Source organism: Cavia porcellus, unplaced genomic scaffold, assembly GCF_034190915.1.
Source record: "Cavia porcellus strain 051 isolate PalLab524CR breed Dunkin Hartley unplaced genomic scaffold, mCavPor4.1 scaffold_2, whole genome shotgun sequence".
NCBI lineage: Eukaryota > Metazoa > Chordata > Mammalia > Rodentia > Caviidae > Cavia > Cavia porcellus.
Genome location: NW_026947485.1, coordinates 1,063,229 through 1,087,520, shown reverse-complemented (window position 1 = coordinate 1,087,520; position 24,292 = coordinate 1,063,229). Strand labels below are relative to the sequence as shown.

The 24,292-nt window shown below is 41.0% G+C and overlaps 2 long non-coding RNA genes across 4 annotated transcripts in view; both read right to left on the bottom strand.

The window, feature by feature from the left end:
- LOC134473303 (uncharacterized) overlaps nucleotides 1–15,439 on the bottom strand; it is a 58,138-nt gene extending 42,699 nt beyond the window's left edge. For 2 of the 3 annotated variants that reach the window (XR_010043506.1, XR_010043510.1), the window contains exon 1: nucleotides 15,251–15,439. This is a non-coding gene — a long non-coding RNA (uncharacterized LOC134473303). Of the gene's footprint in view, nucleotides 1–5,175; nucleotides 5,380–15,250 lie in introns of those variants that run through there. The other variant, XR_010043507.1, reaches the window with a different exon arrangement.
- A 7,027-nt stretch (nucleotides 15,440–22,466) lies between these two features.
- Nucleotides 22,467–24,084, bottom strand: LOC134472571 (uncharacterized). Its single transcript, XR_010042460.1, has 2 exons — nucleotides 23,518–24,084; nucleotides 22,467–22,765 (listed from the first exon to the last, which is right to left on the bottom strand). It is a non-coding gene; the product is annotated as an uncharacterized LOC134472571 (long non-coding RNA).
- Between the last annotated feature and the right edge of the window lie 208 nt (nucleotides 24,085–24,292).

Sequence of the window (24,292 nt, the reverse complement as noted above, 5' to 3'; positions counted from 1 at the left end):
CGGCCTTAACATTGATTTTTGAGCATTGGTTTTGTATCTGCCTGCTTTCCTGACTGTCAGTTTTCACAGTCTTTGGGGAGTGGTTTTAGGTTTTCCTGTGTATAGAAAAATATTATCTTCAAACAGGAGTAATCTGACTGTGTCTTTCCTTCTTTGTAAGCCTTTTATTTCCTTCTTCTTCCTAGCTGTTGGTGTTAATGTTCCAGGAGTACACCGCACGGCGTGGTGAGGCCGGGCCAATTCACTTGCTTGTTTCTGTCGTAGCAGAAATGCTTTCAGTTTCTCCACATTCCACATGATTCGGGATGCATCTTTGTCACCTATAGATCATGTTCTGGTCCAGTCATGCTCCATGTTCAGTTTTGTTTTTAATGAGCAAAATATGCTACACTGTATGAAATTCCTTTTCTGTCTCTATTGATACAATCCTATGATTTGTATCATTCATTCTATTCATGTGGTATGTTACAATTATTGATTTTGTGTATACTGAACCATCCTTCTATGTCTGCAATGAAACCAACTTGATCATGGAGTATGACATTTTTGATGTACTACTGAATTTGATATGCAAGTATTTTGTTGACAATTTTTACATCTATGCTCATTAGTCTGATTTTTTATTTTGTTCCTTTCAAATTTGGCCAACAGAGAAAAGCGGGCCTTGTAAAATAACTTTGGAGGGTCTCCTTGCCTATGGAGTAGTATGAGAAGCATTGTTTTAAATTCTTCAAAAGTTTGGTGAACTCAGAGTGAAGCCATGCCGTCCTCACACTTTGTCGGGTGGTATTTCATCACTGATTTGATCCTCTTCCTTGTTATTGATATCTTCGGATTTTTATAACCTTTCAGTTAAATTTTGGTAAGTTATATGTGTCCAGAAATGTTTCTATTTCTTCTGGAGTTTTTAGTTATTAGTTTTTCAAAATAATCCCTGTTGGACCTTTGAATTTCTGTAATATCAGTCTTTCACCTTTATTTATTTGGTTTTATTTCCCTTTCTCTTCCTCCTGTTTTTCTCCTCCACCTCCTTCTCCTCCTCCTCCTCTTCCTCCTCCTTCTCTCTCTCTCTCTCTCTCTCATTAAAAACTGTTCAGTTAGTGTAGCTAAACATGTTTCAGTTTTGCTTATATTCTCAAAGAATTAATTCTTTATTTCACTGATCTTGTTTATTATTCTTTTTAAATTCTTGTATACTCCCACTTTGATCTCTATTTTTCTTTCTACTGATTTCATATATACATGTTTTTGCTTTTTGAACACTCTGAGATGCGTACTTTAAATCCTTCCCTTTTATCAAATGTAAACACTCACTGCTATAAGTCTTCTTTATAGGCATTTTGGTTCAGTATATTGTATTTTCAATTTAATCTATTTCAAGGAATTTTTAAAGTTTTTTTCTGATTTCTTCAATGATTCAATGTTCAAAAGTGTGTTACTTCTTCTCAATATATCATTAATAATTTCCAAGTTTTTCTGTGTTTATTTTTTATTTCATTACACTTTGATCAGAGAAGATACAGAGTAAGATTTCAAGTTTTTAAAATGTGTGAAGATATTTTGATCTAATTATATATGTTCTAGAGAAAATTCCATGTCCTCCTGAAAAGAATGTGTATTTGTTTGCAGCTATTAGATGTAATATTACATAAATGTATATTGATGCCATTCAATTCACAGTGTAGCTTAACACTGATGTTTCTTTGATGCCTTTTATCTGGATGTTCTAGCTATCAAGAAGAGTAAGGAAATCAACTATTATCATACTGGAGCTGTACCTGCATTTAGATCTAACAGTGTTTATTTTATGAAGTTGGATCCTCTATTGCTAGGTGTACATAGATTCATAATTGAATCTTCTTAATTAATTGATCTTCTCTTGTTAACAGTGACCGTTTTTTACTGTTACCATTTTGATTTAAGGTCTGTCTTGTCGGCTGTGTGTACTGTCTGCAGGTTTCCTTTGCTTGAGGATTTTCCCACTTTCTCTTCTAGACATGCATGTCCTTCCTAGTGGTGTGAGTTCCTTATTAGGTCTTGTTTTTTAATCCACTTGCTCTATATTTTTAACTGGAGAATTAAGACCATTTACATAAAAATTCATTAGTGAAAGGTATGGATCTATGCCTCTTATGGTGTTGATTTTTTTTCTAGCTCTTTCAAATATCCCTTGAATCTTTCCTACTCATCTTTGTGATGAGGGCTTATTGCACTGATAATGATTGGCTCTTTTCTATTTCTCATTTATCTATCCACCAAGCCCTGCAGAAATCACAGTGTGGTATTCACTGACCTAGTGTAGGAGAGTAGCTGTGGGCTTGTGGAGATGGAATTATGCAAGAGTCTGACCTCGAGTATTCTAAATTGAGACAGCGGGTCCTACCTCCAGAGGGCTGCTGGTCCGAGCCTTGGGGAGCTGCTGGGGTGCAGCGCAGATTTAAGTCCTCTTTGCTGTGTAGGCCACGTGCCTATCAGGGCTTTGAGAGCTTCCCGTGGACAGCGCCGTCAGCGCCTGTGTAGCAGAGCTTTTGGGGATTCTCTGCCGTTTGCCCCTGCAGAGTGGAAGCTGTCCGAAGTGGGCTGTGAAGGCTGCCGCATGCTGCTGGATTTTAGGGCGCTCCCTGTGCCGCTGTCCGAGGTCCTGGACTCTATCAGGTTCCCGTGTCTCCGCTGCTGGATTTGGCCACTCCCAGGCCCACTCACCTCAGGAGGCCGCTGTGCAGCTGCTGCCCTGTTTGGTGGAGCAGGTGAGTAAAGCTCGCCTCCAGCCAGCTGTTTGCCGCCCTGGATATTCCATTCCTCAGCAGGAACCTTGCTCCTTCTGCCTGGGCGTGGGTTTAGACACCAGCCTGGAGGAGACAGGAGGTCCACTGCTCCTAGCTACCCTCAAAAGACAGACACACGGACAGGCAGCGAATCAGGACTTCTTCCTGTCCCTACCACAGGAGCCAGCACCTCAGGATTTGCTCTTCATCTGTACTTCAACAAGAGGAATCTTATTGTTACCATCAAAACATGCTCATTGATTTGCTTAATCCCTAAACATGCATAGTGTCAGAATTTCAAACCCATACATCTCTGGAGGAAATAAGCATATTATGACAGTTATGCATAGATTTAGAGGAGTGGAAAGCTATTCTTCTAGATTATTCGTGTCTATCTTCGGTAGTGTGGTTTATTAATGCACTTTTCAGCTGTACTGTTAGTGTGGAGAGCATTCCTTTTCACCTTTACTGCTGGTAGCCTTCAGTTTATAGCACGTCTGATAATTGAATCGCTACCTCTGCTGCCTGGTGTTTCAGGCTCCCTGGCGTACTTTTGAGGGTCCATTAACCTTTTATCTACATAAGTCATCATTTAGATTAGCCTTTTGTGCACGATGTATAATTGAGTTGTGTTGTGAGTGAATTGAAATTCATTTCCCTCTTAATAAGCGACCTAAGTCCATCGATATATATTAGTAAGCCTTTTATGTTTGGTCCCATTCTGCCATAAAATTTTAAAATTGGATACTTTCTGTTGCAATGTTCTGCCATTTTGTGGCCACATTTTCTTTCATTTAATACATTTTGTAGGAATTTCAGTTTTGCTAAATACGACTTTGTTCTTCTGCCTTTCATTGTCTTCAGTTCTCAGTTCTTATTCCTGGACTTCCACTCCCTGCTCCGCCAGTTTTCGACAGTAAACTTTACTCTCATTGTTTATAAAAGCGTCCATCAGCACGCCGCAGGCTCCTCTTCACTGTCCTCCTCCCACAATGAAGGCTGTGATTTGTAGGACACCTGGAACTTGCCCATGTTTGTTTTGGCATTAAATTCCAATTGAATTCATTCCAGTGCTGGACCCCAGGCCTGCCCCTTTGCGTCCCTGGTTCAGGTGGAGCTCACGCTGGTTTCCCTGGGGAGGGCATCCTGCAGAGGATTCCTGACATTCCTGCACCTCCAAACTTTTTCTGTCTCCTTTCTACAGAAAGGATGCTTAGTGCAATATAAATCCTGAGTCCACGTTTACTGACTTTTTGAAAAGCTTCTTCTATCGTGACCTTGATTTAAATGTTACTTTTTAAAATGTCAGTCTAATTATATTTTCTTATAATTTTTTTATCCTTTTGAGCAAGTTGGATTTTTAATCTCTTTTTTAAAATGTAACAGTTTAAGAAAATTCTACAACCTAATCAATTTGAATAATCAATTTTTCCTGTTTCTTTTTCAGTTTTATAGCCAGGATTCATTCATACTTTCAAACACACTTGGGCTTACATTTTAAAGGCTAGTTTTATTGTTACTTTCAGCCGGTAGCTCTTCACGCCCTCTTAGCCTTTCTGGTCTTGCACACTGCCACTTTCCACCTGACTGTGTCAGTCACGCTGGACTCTTCCCACACCCCTCGCTGTGTCCTCACTGTTACTGTGGTGCACTCTGATAGCATCATTTCTGAAGAACTCGGGGCCTGTGTTAGGTCCTTCCCTGTCTTCCTAATACTTTCATTCTCCCCATTTTTCCTCTTCCACTCCTCTTTCTGTTCTCCTCTCTTCCTTTCCTCTCCTGCCTCCTCTATCTCCCCTTTGCTTCTCCTCCTCTGCCTGGCTTATTTTTTACCATAAACTTTTGGAGCAGAGCAGAGCAGAGACATGCTACATTGAGATACAATGGTTTCTCTTTTTTCTTCCATCTCTTATTTTAGTTATTTTTATGTTTGCACCTTCCACACTTTTGTGAATGATGTGGTATGTGTTGGTTTGTTTGTTTCTTCTTGTCCTATTGCATTTTAGAAGAAATATTGCAAAATGTAGGTCAGACTAGCTTCTATTATCTAACCTACCTGGAATTCTCCTCCCTAATCTATTCTTTGCACACAACCATGGCATCATCTTTCTTGGTGAAGAACGTGCATATGCATAGCATGAAGTATTTATCTTTTGAAGATATATATATATATATATCCTGGAAATCATTCCAAACAGTATAAACATATTTATACCACATAAAATTCACTATGTATGATGTTAATATTATCCATTTGATGAAAAATGAAAAGTGAAAACTACTAGAAGTAACGAAGGCTGCTCCACATCAGTGCAAGTTAATATCAGAATACAAACAATAGCAAAACTTAGGAGGAAAACTAACAAGTAGAATTAAAGCCTGCTACATGACCAAATAATAGAGCACAAACCTCTGAATCCATGCTGGGAGTGAGTGTACGGAGGCTTCTGAGGGGGCTGAAGGAGCCAGGTGGCCGCTGAGAGGTGAGATCAGTGCAGACTCAGGCCACCCCATCCCTAGCCCAGCTCAGGAAGAGCGTGGGGACTGCACAGCGACTTTCCACACTGAGCAAGAGCAGGCCTGTGGCTGCTGCTTGCTCCTCTCTGGCTCCCTGAGCAGCTGCAGGACTCTGTGCTCGCAAACGCCCACATCAACCTGCGAACACAGGGCTTTCACGCCTCCCTCTTCCACTCACACGTGCACTTATTTTTTGTCTTACTTTTCCCAAACAAATTTATCAAAACTTACTAGAGTATTTCTTTGCCCCCAAACTCACACAGACACAGATGCACTTAAACCTTAAGCAGAATCTTAAATATTCTCCTGTTTCCATGGTTTTCAGCCCAACATGCAGAGGGTCAGATCTCAATGTCCGAAGCGTGTTGGGCATCTTCGTGGAACTGGTTGATCTTCGGGCTCCTTTATTTCTGACCGCTGAGGCACTGTTCCTTTGTCTCTACTTACGTTCTTCCCTTCTTAAACTGCATGATTACTATCGTCTTTCCTGTTAAACTTGCTTCTTTTGAACTTTCACTTTTTATTTAAAATATGCCAAAGATTTTGATGTAAACTCCATTTTGATTACATGAGCCCCTTAAATAGTCACTGTGTATTATTTTTATCGATAAAACTATCAAGGAAAAACAATAGAGAACTATTAAGCTGTGAAGAAAGACACACTTGAAGAATTCTCAGTCAAATGGATGCAACTTGAAAAGATAATGTTAAATGAAATAAGTCAGACACACAGCTTAAATATCCCACGGTTTCTTTCATATAAGAGAAAATAAGTGTGATAGATACATAGATTATAGATAGATGATAGATAGATAGATAGATAGATAGATAGATAGATAGATAATAGAGATAGAGAAGGAACAAATGAAAGGAGGAGAGAAGAAAGATAAGATAAATAAAAGGAGAAGGGACAGGAGAGAGTACAGAGGACAGGTGAACAGGAAGAAAGCAGGGAGAGCTCCGTCAGCTGGACAGGAGCAGACAGAGGGAGGATGGGGAAAGGTGAGGAAAGGAAATGGAAAAGGGAAGCATTTAAGGGAAGTGGTGAGGCAAAAGGAGCCTTTCCAAGCCCGGGAGGAGACCAAGAGCTCGAAGGAGCTGGGAGGGAGCAGAGGGGCCTGGAGAGTTGGAATGGAGACACCCCGGGTACCCAGACGACTCCAGTGATAATTACCAGGCAGTGTGAACATGCATTACTAATAAAAAGGAAACAATCCGCATTCGCTTTAAGGCTGTTCCATTCCATTTGCTGCTAAAAATGAAAAAACAAAAAAACTATGAAAAGAGAATATGCCATGTCCCTTTTGGTCTGGCTTTGCATCGTGGTGTTGATGTGACTTTCAGCAGAGGGTCAGGGGCTCACATTCCTGAACAGCCTTCACAAAATGTGCACAGCAGTGTTTGGGGGAAATCTGATGTGACTGGACATGGGACAGACTCCACTCATGGCGTACGTCTGTGTGCACCATGTACATGGTCAGCATGGATCCAGTGTCCCATTAAGAACAGTGTCCTCTCCTCTAGCCACCTTGTCTGTTACCCAGGAAATGTCCTGCTGTGGTCTATGGGATGGGCTTGCTCCTGGCATGGACACTGTGTGGAGAACCTGCTCATTTTCGGTGACTGCCCTTCACGCATGGGGCACGGGGCATGGGACACGGGGCACGGTGCACAATCCATGGTGTCTTCTGCAGAGCCCGCTCCTGTCCTAGATGTGGTCACATCCACTCCTTCATTTGGTAAAACACTGGATGTGAGCAAAACGAGTGCATCTGACATCACAACTGCATGGAAGAATTGTGGAACTTATCTATACAGTTCAGAACTCACTGTGCAACCTAATTTATTCCGTTAATAATAATATGGGTCACATTCAGGGACCTGAGGAGAAGTCTGAAAGGCCAAGACTCCTGGTGTCAGCAGTGCCCTCTGTCTCTGCTCAGGACCGTCCCTTCCGTGACCAGAACAATGCTTGGTGATGCCATTCAGCCAGCCCTTGGTACACGGCGCCCTCTTATCAGTGCTCCTCATGCGATTCTTCAGTGCAGAAATAAGGTTTATGCAGCACTGCATGTTTTTCAAAAAGATATTTCAGTGAGATGCTGAGTAGAAAGAATACGGGAAAGGTGGAGATCCCTATATAAGTAATGTCCGCTTCAGTGCATAAACTTTAACGGCATTAACATCACATTTCAAACAATGATTTCATCATTGCACATCTGTGCCAAGGGCCCCTCATATTTACATATTAAATTATACCTACTCTGTCACCATTTTACTTTTTATACACAATCTTCTGTACCTCATAGGAGACAAAAACCCTACTTCACAACGTGAAGCATTAGCTACCAAAGCCTGACGAAACTTAATTTTACTTCTTTTCAAGTCGGTTACATCACTAAGCCACTCTCCCGCACTGTGAGATCCAACATTCACAATTCATGATGTCAGAAATAATTCTAATTCCATAGATGTCAGAAAACTTTTCTGAAAGCCCAAGAGTTTCATTAATACATGGTATTTTAGAATGAATAAAGATGACTATGTTTCAATAGGGTCCAGTCGGATTATATTTCTTCTAGTATAATTTATAAATTTTGATAAATATGAAAGATATATGCTTAATTGTATATACACTGTACCTATTGTACCCTATAAAAGAGTCATCACACATCTGAGTTACCGAATGTAAGTAAAGAACAGCTGTCTGTATTCACTTTGAACTCTGTCGATGCATATTTTCAGGAGTCTCATGCATGTTAGGCATACTGCACACCTTGTAGGTACGACAGAGGTTGAACACCAAGAAAGCCATTTCCCACAAGCATACAGAAGGTTTATTCCCAGAAAACAGGTCGTGTTTGGGAGTGATGGGGGGAACCAGTGGCACACCCGGCATGCACACACATGCTTTCATTTAAACCACAAGGACACAGCTCAAAGTCAGGGGACTTAGCAGAGTTCTCAGCGTGAGAGTGATTAAAATCCATGTCAGGACTTTCAACCACCAAGTCCGTACAGGTCCTAATAGCAGGGTAAACCATGCAAGAGTAACCTATTTTTAAGTACTTTATTTTTTATTAATAATTTCACAGTGACTTAAAGTTAGTGTAGAGAGAAATAAGTCCAGATATTTCAGTTACTAAACATATATCAGTGAAAGAAATTTTGGTAATTTTAAGAAAATTCAATGAGGGTATGTAGGCACAGAAAAGACAAATACCCACACATGTGTGTCTTATAGAGAGTAAGGAGCATCTTCAAATCATTCACCTTATTTTACAAAACAAAGATTGTGAATAAGGTGTGTCTCCCAGTGGAAACATTGCTGTGCAACAACTTTATTTTTTAATTTCTTTACTTTTTATTTTATTGAGTTTATTTATTTATTTTTGCCTGTTGAAACGCAGTTTCACTATACAATTCATGATCTTGAAGTCACTTTGTAGCTCAGGCTGGCCTCAAGCTTGCAACAATCCTTCTGCCTCAGCCTCCTGAGTGCTGGGATTACAAATGTGCACCACCACTCCTGGCTGATTTTATTTTAATATTTGACATGCAAAAATCAAACTCAAGTGAAGAATATTGTAACTGAAAATTCAGCTCTGCTTTGTCAATAAACAAGCATCTGTTTAAATGAATCTTTTAATTTTTCAACTAAAACAGACCATGAAATTCATTTATTTTTACTCTAGAAAACATATTTTATTTCAAGAGTGCACACAACATTTATACAAACACAAGCAATAATGACAAAAAAATGAAGCAATCTGTAGGTCTTCTCAAACTGATACTTAAATGCTCAACCAATAATGACAAATTAATTCAAAGATGGGATTGGCTTTGAAAATCAGCAAGTACTATTAAATTCCACTGTCTTTTTAATTGAAAGTTTACATACTTCTAAGTACTAATAACTTCATAGAAACTAAACTATAATATATTTTATAAGAAGTTCATTTGGTCCACATAGACAAAAATATACATCTCAACTATATGGTAATAATATCAGGGTATTAGGACTAATTATATTACATTAATTACAATATAATTAACTATATTATCTTATTTATTATGTAGCTTAGACTTCACCAATGAGTACTTCATACCATATAGTCTCCCTCAGTGTAAGAAATGGTAAGAGTAATAAGATTTTATGGTAATCATGATTCCCCATGACATTGCTTTGAAGCCTTATAATGTTTGCATTCATTAGTTGGAATGGTTTTATCCTGGCTTGTTTGATTTTATTATCTGTGATGGTATGAACAGCTATTTTGAAGAAAACAAGACATTATAATAGCCAGTGCTGATTTCATATCATCTTGCTTTGAAGTCCTACCATGCTTTTGTTCTTCTGTTCCCATTGGTTCTATCATGTTGTATCATGTGTGATGGTATAAACAAAATTTTTTGTGGACAATGAGAGAATATAGTAGCCGTTGTTCATTTTCTGTTATTTGGTTCTGAATGTCCTGTAATACTTTCATTCTCTTGAATGTTTTTATACTATTTTGTTATGTTTGATACTATTGTATATGAAGTTATGCTCAACTATTTCAAAGAAAGAGACATTATGGTGGCTACTGTTAATATCAGGTTGTCTTGTGGTGAAATACTGTGCTTTTTACATTGTTCTGATCTGCTTTGTTATGTCCTCTTTTGTGTTAATTTCTTTAAAATAAAAAAATAATTAAAAATCTTGATGAAATCATATAGTTTATCTCTATGGAAATATACCTACCGACAAACATTATTATGATAACTGAAAGCATGGAAGGAGAGTTTTGTATAATAAATCATAAAATGAAATTAATATAGACATTTATATAGACATTAGAGAAAACATTTTCTGCCCTTTATCTATTTATCAAAACTTTGGATAACACAAATATTCAGAAAGCAGCCCGAGACCTCCCCCTTTGCCACCAGGAGTACCACACCTGCTGCTGTGTGTTGTTACTCGGGTTAGGTGTGAAGTGCCAGCTGCTAACCCTTCCTCATACCCTGAGTTACTGGGGAACGGCTTCAGGTCTCCGTGCTTGACAGGCAGAGGGAAACCTCCCTTTCCCAATCCACATAAAAGCTGTGTCTTAAAACTGGTACTTTCAAATCTCAAAAAAAAATTCTACACTTTGACACTCACGTGTTTGATCTGTAAAAGTGTAAGTATTGTCCTATGTATTCTTTTTTTTTTTTTTTTTTTTTTTTTTTTTTTTTGTCTTTTTCGTTTTTATCGGTACCAGGGATCGAACTCAAGACTGCCTGCTTGCAAGGCAGGCGCTTATGCCGCTGAGCTAAATCCCCAGCCCCCTGTCCTATGTATTCTTAAATGTCATTAATGAAGTGATGTTTTGCAGCGTGCTATTTTTATTCAGTATTCTATTCTGGAAACACAGACGTGCTGATACTTGTAGATGTTGATTAATATTCTGTAGTGTGGTTTAATTAGCATTCCTTTACCCAGGTTACTCTTTATTGGTACGTGTTTGTTATGCAGAGGAATGGGTTTCACTCACAATCAGTTTCTAGGAAACCCGCAGGAAGGCACTCCTCTGTGTCACCTCACCTCTCAAGGTGAGGTGGGGGAGCTGGGAAGAGACCACTCTTCATGGTGGGTGGGTGCCCTCTGCTCTGATTCACACCATAATAGGAAGCTGCTATTCTTAGCGCCATTCTGTTTTTATCTCAGGAAGGTTAAGATAGGAGTCCTCTGAGTATAAATCGCTCGCAGGGAAATCAAGGGCTTGAAGCCGCTCAGGCCTCAGGCTGCAGGTACTGGACTGGAGCCGAGCCCTGGGTCACAGAACCCTGACTCAGACCCGGCCCAGCTGACCAGGGCTGTGCTAGGCGGCCGGCCGCATGCACCGCGTGGACCCGAGTGCAAGGATAATTCGTTAGCTTGAACGATACCCCGCGTCACATCCTTCATGAGCTCCACAGACATCAGTAAGTGAAGTGATCAGTGATCAGTAGTGATCAGTAAATGAAGCGGGGGTGGGGGGGTGGAACAAAAGCAAAGAGCTGAGATTCCACGCCTGTCTGTATGGATGCCCCACAACGAAGGTATCTATGTGAATCACAAACGAAGCAAATACTTAAAAACTTTAAAAATAAATAAAATACAAGTAAACGGCTAACACAACCTGTGAAGGTATTTCCTCTGCAGAACCTTACAAAGACCCTTTCTTGAAGAAAACGGTCAATGTTTGCAATTGAATTAAGTCCTTATAAATTTCAAATAAAGCACTCCACTATGTTCTTATGCAATTACATTTCTGAGGTACGAGAAACAAAATTTTGTCATAGAAGATTGATTTGTCTTGTGGGACCCCAGCTGCAGATATAGGAAAGAAGCTGTTTTCTACACTCTGGGCTAATGCACCACCCTCCTCGTCCTGTTTCTTCTGCAAATCTGAAGTGCGATCTCCATGGCTTCCTGAGGGGTCAGGCCCGCCACCCTTGGGATCTTGAGTGGCTCCCCAAGGCCCGGGCCCACCCTCTGTCCACAGGGCATGGGAGGCGGTGAACCTCGGAAAGCACAGGCCCTGTCTGGGGGGTCGAGTGGTGGCAATTTGCTCGCCCTTTCTGTGTGTTTGTCTGATATTATCTCACTCTCTTGACCTCCAATCATCAGTATACACATGATTTGGTTTATAATAGAGAAACTTTTGCTTTCGATTGTAGGAAATGAAAATTTAACACATTTAGTGTATCAGAGTACTTATAAATCGATTTTCCCACTGTAGTTTCAAGTGAAGTTTTTATTCTTGTTCTAATTTCATAAATATTTTAACAGGTAGATCAGAAAGATTAGCTAGACAAGGATATCAATATTTAGACACAGTAAGGTCAAAAGTCACGGTCAGATTACAGTGGACAAAGTCTACCCATAAATGTTATTACAATCACTGTTTCAAAGCTGAAACTCATAAATGGAAGCTTCCATAAGACAGCAAGAGAAAAGAATAGAACAGCACACAGTGGCGTTCCAATTTGCCTGACGGGTATCCAGCTGAGCTCAAAGTGGAATTAGGGCTTAGACAGAAGGCTTGCACTTGCTAGAAGCACACACATTAAGGTCATTGTGATGGGCAACAATATTTTGGACAAGATTTCAAAAGCATATGAAAAAATAAAAACAGATAAATGAGACTGCATACAACTAAAAGGTTCCACAGGACAACAGAATGGACCGGCACAGGGTGCAGACTTCAGCCTACAGAAGGAGAGTGGAAAACCATAGGGCCTCCCACATGGGGATCTGAAAGAGGAAATCTCACAGAACCTGGGTGCACAACTGCGGCTCCAGAGGTGATGCTGGGGTCACCGTGGGGTGAAGGAGACACGCACGGTGTGTTGACGATGCTAAGTTACAGCTGCATCTAAACAAACCCCGAGATGCTGCTTCACAGTAGGGCAGTGCAGACCACAGTCCTGAATTACGCAGTTTGCACAAGAGGAAAGGATTTGGAACAATTTTACCACAAGGGCGTGCTTAATGTTTGAGGAGAAAGATATGCACGACTGATTTCAATACTACAACGGGGCCAGTGCATGTAAAAACATTGCAGGTAGCCTGTTAATATGCATAATGTTTATACGTTTATGTATCCATTGAAATAAACTTTGGAAAATCCTCAACTACGAAAAGATATCAAAGTCTACTTTGATAAATATATCTATATCAAAATTATCATTCACACAAAAAAGCCTGCTGATACCTCTTTTTAGAAAGAGCAATGAATGAATAAATAACTCAGAGTGATGGGAATCAGTGTAGATTATTTCTTCAAATACAAAAAAAAAAAAAAATCAAGAAAGGGCACGCGGCAACTCTTCTGGAAAATAGAAATTTTTCCCGTTTGGCTAAGATGCACCCAGTGAGTTTATGGTCACCATTGATGGAATTGTGCCTACATGATCTGTGCCATTCACTACCTGCAAACCAAAACTCAATAGGCTCTTCACAGCTGCATAAAACATGTAAGCCGGAACTAACTCAAGTATTTTTAAAGAAAAGATATTAAGATTGAATAGCAATAACAAATAATGTAAAAATAATTTAAGGCTGTTCTAACTTTTTCTTGTTCACATATAAAAATTTTAAATCCTTGGCAATATTATCTTATATTTTCCAAAATTAAATGTGCAAAGTGATCTCAGATTTCAGTGTGCTTCCTTTAGTAACAGGAAATCATGGTGCATATGTGGTGATTTCAGATTCATCTGTAACTATTTATTCCTCAAAACTCTCAAAGGAGTTGAAGATAAATGATTCCAGATTCCTGAGCTCTAACAAAAATGACCAGAGAAATGGTTTTTTATCCACTTTTAGCTAATGTCTGATGTACTTTTCTTAGTAAAATAGTTTTTAAAATCTAATAATATAGTGCAAATGTTATAATATTCAAAGAGAGAGAGAAAGGGACCTGTTTAATATTCAATGCTAGAAAGTTTGAATGTGTCATATGCATAGACTTATTGATTATGTAGCTTACCATGAGACAGCCAGATGGTTATGAGAAGAACGTGAGCACAAAGACCTCCTCAACCGGAGTTAGCAGTGCTGGATCTAAACACCGGAAACAAAAGCTTTCCTAACCCTGTGGCACCATTTCTGACTTTAGTACACTAAGTAAATATTGGTTCCTGTGACCCCTTCCATCGTAGGCTTCCTTCTTATCCCAGGAGAAATTCTCACAGGACACAACTGCTCTGCTCACCAAATATGGGCACAAATCTTGGTTGGATCTATGAGTTTGGGATTTAACAAAATTGAATTGAAATAGAAAGACTGTCATTCCTAAATGCTAGTCACAGCTGAGTAACATTCTTTTAGAACCAAAAACATAAACTGAATAGAATAAAGAAATGGAAAAGATGAATTAGGTCACCACAGTAAAGTAGAAACCTTTGGGGAATTCTTAGAGGCCAGGAAAAAGAATTTGCTCCAAAGAGTTTAATGTAATCTTAAAGCTTAAAACAATGATGTCGATATCTAAGGCAAAAAAACCTGTTCATGTACACCCAATTCCATGGCATTCTAGAAAAGTTCTAGAAAAAGTTATTGACTTGACATGCACATATCCTTTAGAATTAGATCTTTCTGTGACTGCACTGTATAAGTTATCAAAGAACTCAATCAATTCGAGTGACACATTTATAAATTCAGTATTCAGAGCTAGTGACACATTGGCTCCTTTTAAAACGCAGCAAGGGTAAAGTATTTTGTAAATGATTTTAGGTAGCAGAGAGACAGTATTAAAATATCACGCATATGTCTGAAGATAAACATCTCATGAGAAGAGAAGCTTGCTAAACCCCACAAAGCCATAAGATTTTATTGTTCTCACTTGGACATACCCATCTCTACGGCAGTGCCTCGACATTTCCAAAAGTTGACAATAATTGGGTTGAACACATGTCTTCATGACAGTTTTGAACTTTTTGGTTAACCGTGAAATTAAATTCACAAAGATAAAGCAGTGTAGAATTATATTCTTTTTATAGACTTGAGGAATTTTATCACTTTCTTTTAAAGTTTTAATTAATAATGAAAATCACACATACATCAAACTTTTGCCAAAAGTCATTTTATAATCTAAGAACTTTGAGGTCAAAAACTATTGTTTTTATCTCTTTAGCAGACAGATTATTATTAGCTAAGGCCCAATTTACTCTTCCTAACAGAATAGTTTTTAAAATCTCCTTATCAGATTATATATACATGCACATATATAACTTAATTATCAAAAAATTCAATATAGAATATAAGAAGAGTTATTCATTTAAATTTCTTATTCAGATGGAAAGTAACCATACATAGAGATAAATAAAATTTAAGATTAGTCTTTATAGGCTATTACCACTTGCTAAAGATAAATAAAAGTTGATTTTAACAAGAAAGGTGAAAAATAGATGAATTTATTATTCTTGAATTAGTAAAAAAAATCTTAAACACTTACCATGTGTTCTGAAAGCCTTGCTGGTTGCAGGAAAACCCTGGATTCTGTCTGGAAGGAGACTAATCTACCCAAGAGCACCAAGCAAATGCATGCTCAGAGACAAACACACATGAAAATGAAGTCAGGTGTGAGAAGTGTGGATCCAAGCAGTGGGAAATGCCAGGCTCACTTCACAGCTTAAATGTCGCTTATCACATAAATCCGGAAGCCAGAGGCAGCCAGCATTTCATTAGAATCAAGCTGGTCCATGTGATTTTTATGACACAGATATTTTAGTTCCTGAATGATTTAATGGCTTCTCCAATCAAAGAATGTGCTAAGAATGCCTATATTTTTGAAGAGCTTCTTTTTTAAATGTCTTGTGATGTCACTTAAATGATTAATGTAAACAGAGTGATACTGAGTGTCTCTTAGAGAAGTGGTATCACTAACACCACAGCAGTGGAACCCAAACCTGATGCCTCACCCTCCCCACCACCCCATCCAAGGGAACTAACTCACTACGCTACAGTTCTGGTTTCCCAGGTTGTAGGTGACGCACATTAAATATTGGTTGGACTCACAGTGTTACTATTGGGAGCAGATTCTGTAAGCATTAAAGCATATATTTGAGCATGAGCTACATAATACACATAAAGAATTTGAAAGATTAGTGTATTTATGGAAAATAATGGGATTAACTATTGCCTGTCTCCACCCTGAACTACTCAGCAACTTTTCAGCAGCAAAACTAACCACGAATTCTCAGAGGTGAAGGAGGGTGACCTATTCTGCTCTTGTGGAGCTGGCCAGCTCCAGTTCTGGGGCCTGTTGGCTTTGCAGGCTACAGGAAATTTCAAGCAAGATGTTAGATGACCTGGGGCAACATTAATCCACTCAGACAACTCATCAGTGACTCTCTTAATAGTCTCCTGTGAGGTTTCTTTACTCCACGATGCTGTGCTAATTTCCTGAATGTTACTGTATTACTTTTCAGACTCATTTGTTATCGTTAATAAGAGCAGCCACGGTTCCCCACCCTGACAGTTTTAGAGATCTGTTTGGTTTCTTCCAGCACATCCAGGTTGCCAACAGGTCAAGCTGCACTCTGTCCAACTCCTTATAATCAGTAATGCATAAAACTACTGACAACTCGCACTAGCAAAGTGTCTCAAACTTCCCCCAAAGGAAGTACAGGGAGTATACATTCTGTCTTTCTATTAACCCAGGTGACAGTTTTATTTTGCTACAACAAATATGGGTCATCAGGTTTTTGGCCGCCTGTAAGACCAAAACTGATGAATATACAATGAGGTTAACAAAGAAAAAATTATGTAGCACAAATTGCAAGTATCAGAATTTAAATGAGAAGCCGGGCGTGGTGACTCACGCCTGTAATTCCAGCACTTGTGAGGCTGAGGCAGGAGGATCGCTGCGAGTTCGAGACTAGCCTGGGCTACAAAGTGAGCTCAAGGCCAGCCTGAACTGCATATTGAGACCCTGTCTCAAACACACACACACACACACACACACACACACACACACACACACACAAAGAATTTAAATGAGAGCCATGCTGCCCATGCCCTTGGAAACTGAACAGTTGATGAAGACTATTATAAGCAGCTCTAAGCTGTGCATTGCATGAAGCAGATGACAAGAGTGTCCTATGAGAGACAGTCTACAGAAATCACACGGAGAAATCCATCATCTGAATAGACATTTATCAATGAAAATAATTGAATCAAAATTAATAATAGTCTCAAAGAGAACGGATTTATCCCACTTAGTTTACTGGTAAAATTTTACTATATATTTGGAGAAAAAAAATGACACCAGTTCTGTTCAATTTGTTCCAAAAACTCCATGAGACATACTTCTCCCCCATTCATTCTATGAAATCAACATACCATAGCAACATAACTAGGTAATAACACTACAAAAAAAGGAGAGGAAGGGAAGAGAGGAGGGTGGAGGGAAAGGGAAAAGAAAGAAAGGCTTAGACACACTGTCTGTCCCTAAAGGGTGTGGAAACTCTCAATGGAGCATTAGCAGTCACCGCCAACCACACACAGAGTAACTGTGGCGCCAGGGAGAGGAGAACTTCGTGTCAGTCCTTTGTAATCTGGCGTTGAGGTGGGACCCTGAGCCTGGCTGTGAATTCCCCGATAAGGAAAGTGGCACAGTTGGAGTGCATAGTTCAGGTGAGATGAGGGAAGGCAGCACAGAGTGTCCAGGTCAGCGCAGGGCCAGCAGCAGGGAGCATGGTGGGAGGCGGCAAAGACAGAGGCCTGAGAGGGTTAGGGTTCGGGTTTGGCTTGCGTTAGGGTTAGAAATGCTAGGGTCTGTCCCTTGATAAGAGTGGGAATGAGGAGGCTGGCTATTGCCACTTCTGAGTTTCTGCTCTGAATTCCATCCACTGCAGGGTATGTGTGCTGGCAGTTTGGCCCCTGCTCTGTTGTTTGCCAGAAGGTGCTGTTGACAGCAGGCAGGATTCCTGGATGCACGTGTGTGTTTATTCTGCAAAGAACATGCTGTGAGGGCGAAGGACTGCATGTCGTTAGGAAGGTGCATTATCAAGATCAAGACGGCTGTAGTCTTTATGGAAAAGCTGCCCCACTTGTCCCTCTCCAGCTTTCCCTGTTTTAGAGACACATGTCCTTAAGGTCTTATTCGGCAAGAGCTTTGCCTCCCTGCTGACGCAGGGGTGTAAACAGTGCTTGTGTCCACATGGCACCAACTGTGGAGCACTCTCCTTGCCTCCCCTCCACATCTGTCCACATCTGTCCACTTCTGGAAAGCACTGTGACCATCTGCCATACGCTCTGCCTGTGGAAGAAAGTCAGCCCTGAACTAGCTGGCCCTGGGCTCTCTCTCTCCCCATGCTTTTTTGAAGGTTTCACACATGCACACATCCTCTGAGGAGCCCTTTAGCCTGGTGTGAGCCAACCCCCCCCCCCCCGGATGATGCATTTCTTCATGTAAGGCCACTTCTCAGTGTCATTTGACCTTGTCTTTTTGTGAGCCACTCTAGCAACAAGCCACACAGTTACATTCTATGGTCGAGAATGTGTCCCCACGTCTGTGGCTTCTTGTTTAACCCGCCTTGCTTCTCTCGCTCGATGGACCAAGTCCAGTGAATGTCCTTCCTGGGAATGTGGCATGCACAGCTATGTGTGCCTTCTCCACAGTTCACACCTGTACACATTTGTTCATGCACACATGCACACACATGCACACAGCTGTTGGCAAAGTCAAAGCCCTGCTGACTCAAGCTCATGATCCTGCCTGCCATGAGGCTTCACACCCTTCCCCTCTGCTCTCTCTTGCTGGGATTATTGGCAGCATTGCAAAACAAACCACCAATGAGGAGTGAATCAGTAAAAACACTCTGTTTTTAATAACCAGATGATACACAATACTGACTGAGGAGCCTTCAGTCTTCAACACAGAACTAACACGTATATTAATTATGAAGATGACTTGCTTAAAATAAATATAGATGTTTGTTTTATTGCAAAACAGAAAGAGAAGGAGAGAGAGAAGGAAAGGCTGTCATTGAACTCTAAATTTCCTTGTCAGTAAGGCTTACAATTGAAGTTGAATCAACCATTACAATAATTTGATATATTGCTAGAAATCTATATAGATTTAGTGGTACTAACAGAGAGCTCTGTCTATTGAAATGCTGATGGCTTATTTCATGTGGAAACAGCATATTATAAAATGCAGTGAAGCAACTTGTTATGGCTTAGATCTAAAGTGTCCCAGAAGTCTGTGTTCAGAGGTGACTTTTGGCAAGGTCACTGGGTCCGGGGTTGTGATGCACATAATGCCCCCACCAGTGTGTCACTCTGTCTGCGGCCAGGAGGCCCACCTGAGTGGATGAGAGGGGCCTGTGAGGCCCTGGCCGCCTCTGTCCCTGACACCTTCATGCTCCTGGCTGCCACCAGCCTGCTTTGCCCTGCTCACCCACACCCGATTCCTCCTTGGGGCTGTCAACCATGCACTACGGCTCTCCAAGTGAGGTGCGGGGTTACTCTCTCCTCCTCTCCATCAGACTGGACTCAGGTATTTTGTCCCAGGAGTAGAAATACCAAGGTCATTTCCTTCTTCAAAGGATATTGTCACTTTTGGCTTCAGTTTTGTGTTTTGATGGAAATCAAACTTTAAATCTGTTCTCTAGTAAAAACAAGCCTGAGTTTTTTCTGAGTTCTTGACAGACACTTCATCAACATGACTCAATTTTATGTAACAAACCCAAAGACTATCAAAATAGAAATTGTAAAAATGACAAACAACATGGGCTTGGTGACCTACATGAACTCAGCCTCAGGGCCACGAGCAGCTTCTCATGAGTTCCCAGTGATGACCACGGGTAGGACAAGGCCCCTTGTGCCCTGCTGGCTTCTGGTGACCCAGTCACAGTTATGTCCTTGCCCTTCTATGAGAATCATTCATGTACATGAGCTGTTTATTCATGTTACAAGTCTAGTGCTTTTATATAAAGAGAGTTAAAGTTGGTTATGGCTTGTATACAGTAGACTCTAAGAACTACTTGAAACAATTGATAAGTTGAATTTTTAAAGACAAATACAATTATTATAATCACATGTTGTATGAATGATAGAGATTAATTTTAATGCCACTGTTATGGTAGACACACTGTGTCAACTTGAGAAATTTAGAAGTTTCACTGAGACTCAGCAGGGAGCCAGGATCCTTACTCTGTAAATATTCTCAGTCTGTGCAAGAGGAGGGCACAGAGATTTTGTGAATGGTACACCCGCCCTGGCGGGGGTGCTGTGCACAAGCTAAGGGAGGAGAAAAGGCTTGTTCCCCCTTTTTGCTCTGGTTGTTGCCCCAGTGCCATGGCACCCTGCCTTGGAGCCACCTGACTATGGACTGAAGCCTCCACAGTAAGCTAAATAAACCTTTCTTTCCTTCATTTTGGATGTGGGTATTTTGACCCAGGAATGAGAGAAAAGTAACCAATACAGAGTTTGGTACCAGTGGAGTGGGGTCATTGCTGTGACCATACCTGGCCATGTGATACAAAAGCTTTTGGAACTGGCTTGTGGAAAGAATTTTGAAAGGTTGGAGATGTTGCCTGACAGAGTAGCCCTGAAACAGCTGAGGATGTTCTGTATGGGAGATTCTGGTCAGATCTCAGAAGGCCAAATGCTGAGGGAAGGCCTGCCAGTAAAGACCAGGCTCAGGAGCTTTCTGCTAGGAAGGATAGCACTGGGTGCTGGACTCCAGATGATGTGTTATGGGTTGGCAGGAAGTTCATCTGTCTTTTGCTCATGCCCAGAGACTTTACCTGAGACTAAGATTAAGGACAGTGGAATAATTAATCTGGCAAAAGAAATTTCAAGGCAGTTGAATGTTGAGGCTGTGGCATGGCTTTACTGGGGATTTTAGCCAGATTTATGTTGCAAATCAAGAGCAAAGAGCCCAGAAGAGTGATTTAAAACATTGTGATCTTGGTCAGAAAGGGAGGTTCAGTAAGCTGTGGGCTGCAAAGACAGAGCTGAGGAAGTCTCCATTGTTAAAAAGGAACAGTAAAACAGGAAAGGTGGCCTGAAAGCATCACAGAAAGCAACAAATCTCGAACCTCAAAACTGCAAAGGTGAAAGACTTTGCTTTGAGACGAAAGCTGCAGAGCCGCATCTTCCAGAACGGCGGTCGCAGCCGCACCAGGTTCCAGCATGAAGGCAGCACGGGGAATCTGCTCCTCAGAATCAGGTTCAGGGTACCCAGCAATCCAGGCACTCAGTCCACACAGCCAGGAGAGAGGGAAGCCTGGCTACTGCTCCAGCGGGCAGCAGACATAGGCAGCATCCAGGAGGTGCTGGTTTTAGGTGTGTACAGAATGCAAGACTTCTAAGGTTGAAAAAATCTTCCCTCCCAATTTCACAGAACCTGGGAGGCCAAGCAGTGCACCCCTGAGAGGGCAGTGTGTGAAGCTGGGAGTGTGAAGCCAAAGGTGCAGTGGAGACCCAGAAGTTTGGGAAAGCCAGGAACTTGGATCATCTACGGAGAGCTGCAAGGAGGGAGCAAAGCCAGCCTAAGAGAGAAGCCATGGGACTGGTAATCACTGGAAGTGCCCTGGGGCTGGAGGCACACAAGCCCTTTGGAGCTCACAATTTGCCATATATTGCCTCAAGTAGTACACATGGAGCTACAGGACTTAATGTTTGCGCTGATGGATTTTGGACTTGTTTTGGTCCCAATTCTTTGCATTCCCATTTGTATCTTTTGGAACGGGAATGTTTATCTTGTGTCATTGCATGTTGGAAGTGTTCAACTTTGCTTTAATTTGTACAAAGGTATGTAACTAAAGTTTGCCTTACGTCTTAGAAGAGACTTGGGACTTACACTTTTCAGCAATGCTGAAACTGTTAGGACTTTGGCAACTCTTGAAGATGGCGAAAATGCCTTTGCATAAAAGGATGTGCATGAGTCTTTGTGGGTCCAAGGACAAAATATTATCTTTCTAATGAAGTAAGATGTTGGTAGACAATGCTGGTTCTGAAGGATTGTTAAGCTGTGTTACAATGTGAAAACTGCAAAATGTATGTGCCTTCCTATATGGAGGATGGTTTAAAGAAATAGATCTGGTTGCCAAGTTTACAGAGGGTGGATTGTTATGTTTGACATATTATGACAACTTGAAAAGTTTAGAAGTTTAACTGAGAGACTCAGCAGGGAGTCAGGATCCTTACTTTGTAAATATCCTCAGCCTGTGCAAGAGGAGGACACAGGGATTTTGTGAGTGCTACACCTGCCCTGGGGGTGGGGGCGGTACTGTGTATAGTGTAAGGGAGGAGAGGAGGCTTGTTCCCCCTTTTTCTCCCCTTGAAGTGTTGCCCCTATGCCACACCACCCTAACTTGGAGCCAGCTGATTATGGACCAAAACCTCCACAACAGTGAGCTAAATAAACTTTCCTTCCTTCATTTTGGGTGTCAGGTATTTTGTCCCACAGGAGAAAAGTAACTAAGACAACTACATTTAATTCATGATTTATAAAATTATACTCGAAAGGCTTTTGTAAAGTTTACAGGCAGAAAGGGATAGATCAGCAAGATTCTGTTCAAATTTTAATACTGTTATTTGTAATAATAGGCTATGAATTCATTAGAAAATAATAGGTCATAAGGATATGATTATAAAACATAATATTAAAATATTGTTATAAAATAAAATATATCTATAAAAAAGGCTTATGAAAGTTTACATTTATGTATTGTTATTTATTTTCTCTTTCAAAAAGAATCATCAACACTGTGTGTTACACCTCCAATGAAGAGTTATATGCTCTAAGTTTCTAGTATGATGGTAAATTTTTAAATATTTTTAATTCAAGCAGTTCATTTTTCCTCAGACATGCTGGGAGTCCCACACATGCCTGAATGTCTTTGGTCTCCCAGAACTCATTGACCGTGGTTGAGATGGAACAGCCTCACTCCTGGAGCCCATCGTGGTTGGAAGTCAGACAATATATCTGTGGTTGCTTTCCCTTTGTGAAAATCTGCAGGAGAAATACAAAAACTGACACTGGAATCCCAGTGTATAGCTCAACCTGTATGTACAAATAAGCTTATATATGTAGTTCAATGTCTTTTGACAGTATGTTGAAATAGAGTTGCTGACTCTCACATATGACATGATAAAGCAGGCCTGGGATCGCCTTGATTTCAACACTGAAATTTTGTTTATTGACTTTGAAATGCAAGCATGAGTGGCTTTCACCAGATGTTTGTTATTCAGTCCCCAAACCAGAAACACGAGGGGCGCCATCATTAAGGCACGGCAGCCTCAACGACACAGGCTCACAGCCAGTCTGGCCACGCGCCTGCCTGGCAGGGGTTTGCAAGCCCCTTTCTGAGATAGCAGCCTGCACTGGCCTGTCCTTGAATCTGAGCATCTTATTCCGAAGTCTCCTTCACACAGCACAGGCTGGCGTCGAGCAACACTGGCCAGGTAGTTAGAGTATGAAGGTTTAATTTTTCACTCTGCCACTCTAGCTGTGCTGTGTTGGACAGTTTATTTAGGTTTGCAGTATCTCATGGCCTTTTTCAGTAGAAAATGACACAAAGATTTCAGTAAGTATTTTAAATACCTGTGAGCACTGAGTTGTGTATCAAATATGTAAAACTCCTCAGCCAAAGTAAATGGTTAATAAGCTTATATACTCCAAATGATTAGTAATTATTAGCTATCATGGTCTTAAACACTCTTGTAATGTTCAAAATAGAGAGTAAAACAGAAAGCAACACCCACCGGCTCTCTTTTTCTATTATTCCGTCTTAGCTGCTGGTAGCCAAAATAACTGGAGGAGGGTGTTGGACGTGAAGGAGGAGCAGTGGGCTGGCTGGCGAGGAGTTTAAAGCCTTGGTTTCCTGAGGCGCACGTCTCCACGGATTTCCATTCTCTAGCAGCAGCTGCTCAGCTCCAACACCGTCTCCCACAGGATCCTGGATGCACATCCCAGCTAGCTTTCAGCTAGCAGATTGCGGAGCTGTGCGCATCATTAACTGGTATCATTGACTTCATTCCATTTTAGAGCTGCGAGATCACCCTGTGGCCTGCTGGTGTTAGTGAGCAGACCGTTTTTCCTCACCACTTGAGCGGCAGATGATTCAGTACAGTCAGGGCACAGATACGTCACCTTCTGTTTGGCAGTCAGAAGCGGGTGACAGAAGTTCTGGCCCCATGGCAAGCAGTGTGGGTGGCAGTGCAGCTTCCAGAAGCATCCATGGCAGGGCTGTGGCGCTGGCATCTACCACCCTCGACCACGGATCTGGGCTTCAGGGGCCACAAGGCTTCCCATGCTGGCTCTGCCCTGTGTCCTTGGGCACCGTTCCCAGCTGTATGGCCTCCAGTTCTTGCTTCAGCTGCCAGGGGGGACTGTTAACCATGCAGCATTCTCTCACTGTGCTATTCACAACTAAAATTTGATTCACAGTCTAGATTTTAGCCCATATGCTTCTATTCTTTAAGCAACTTCATTAGGAAGCAAACAAAAAAGGAACAAATGGTAGAATATTTTCAAGCA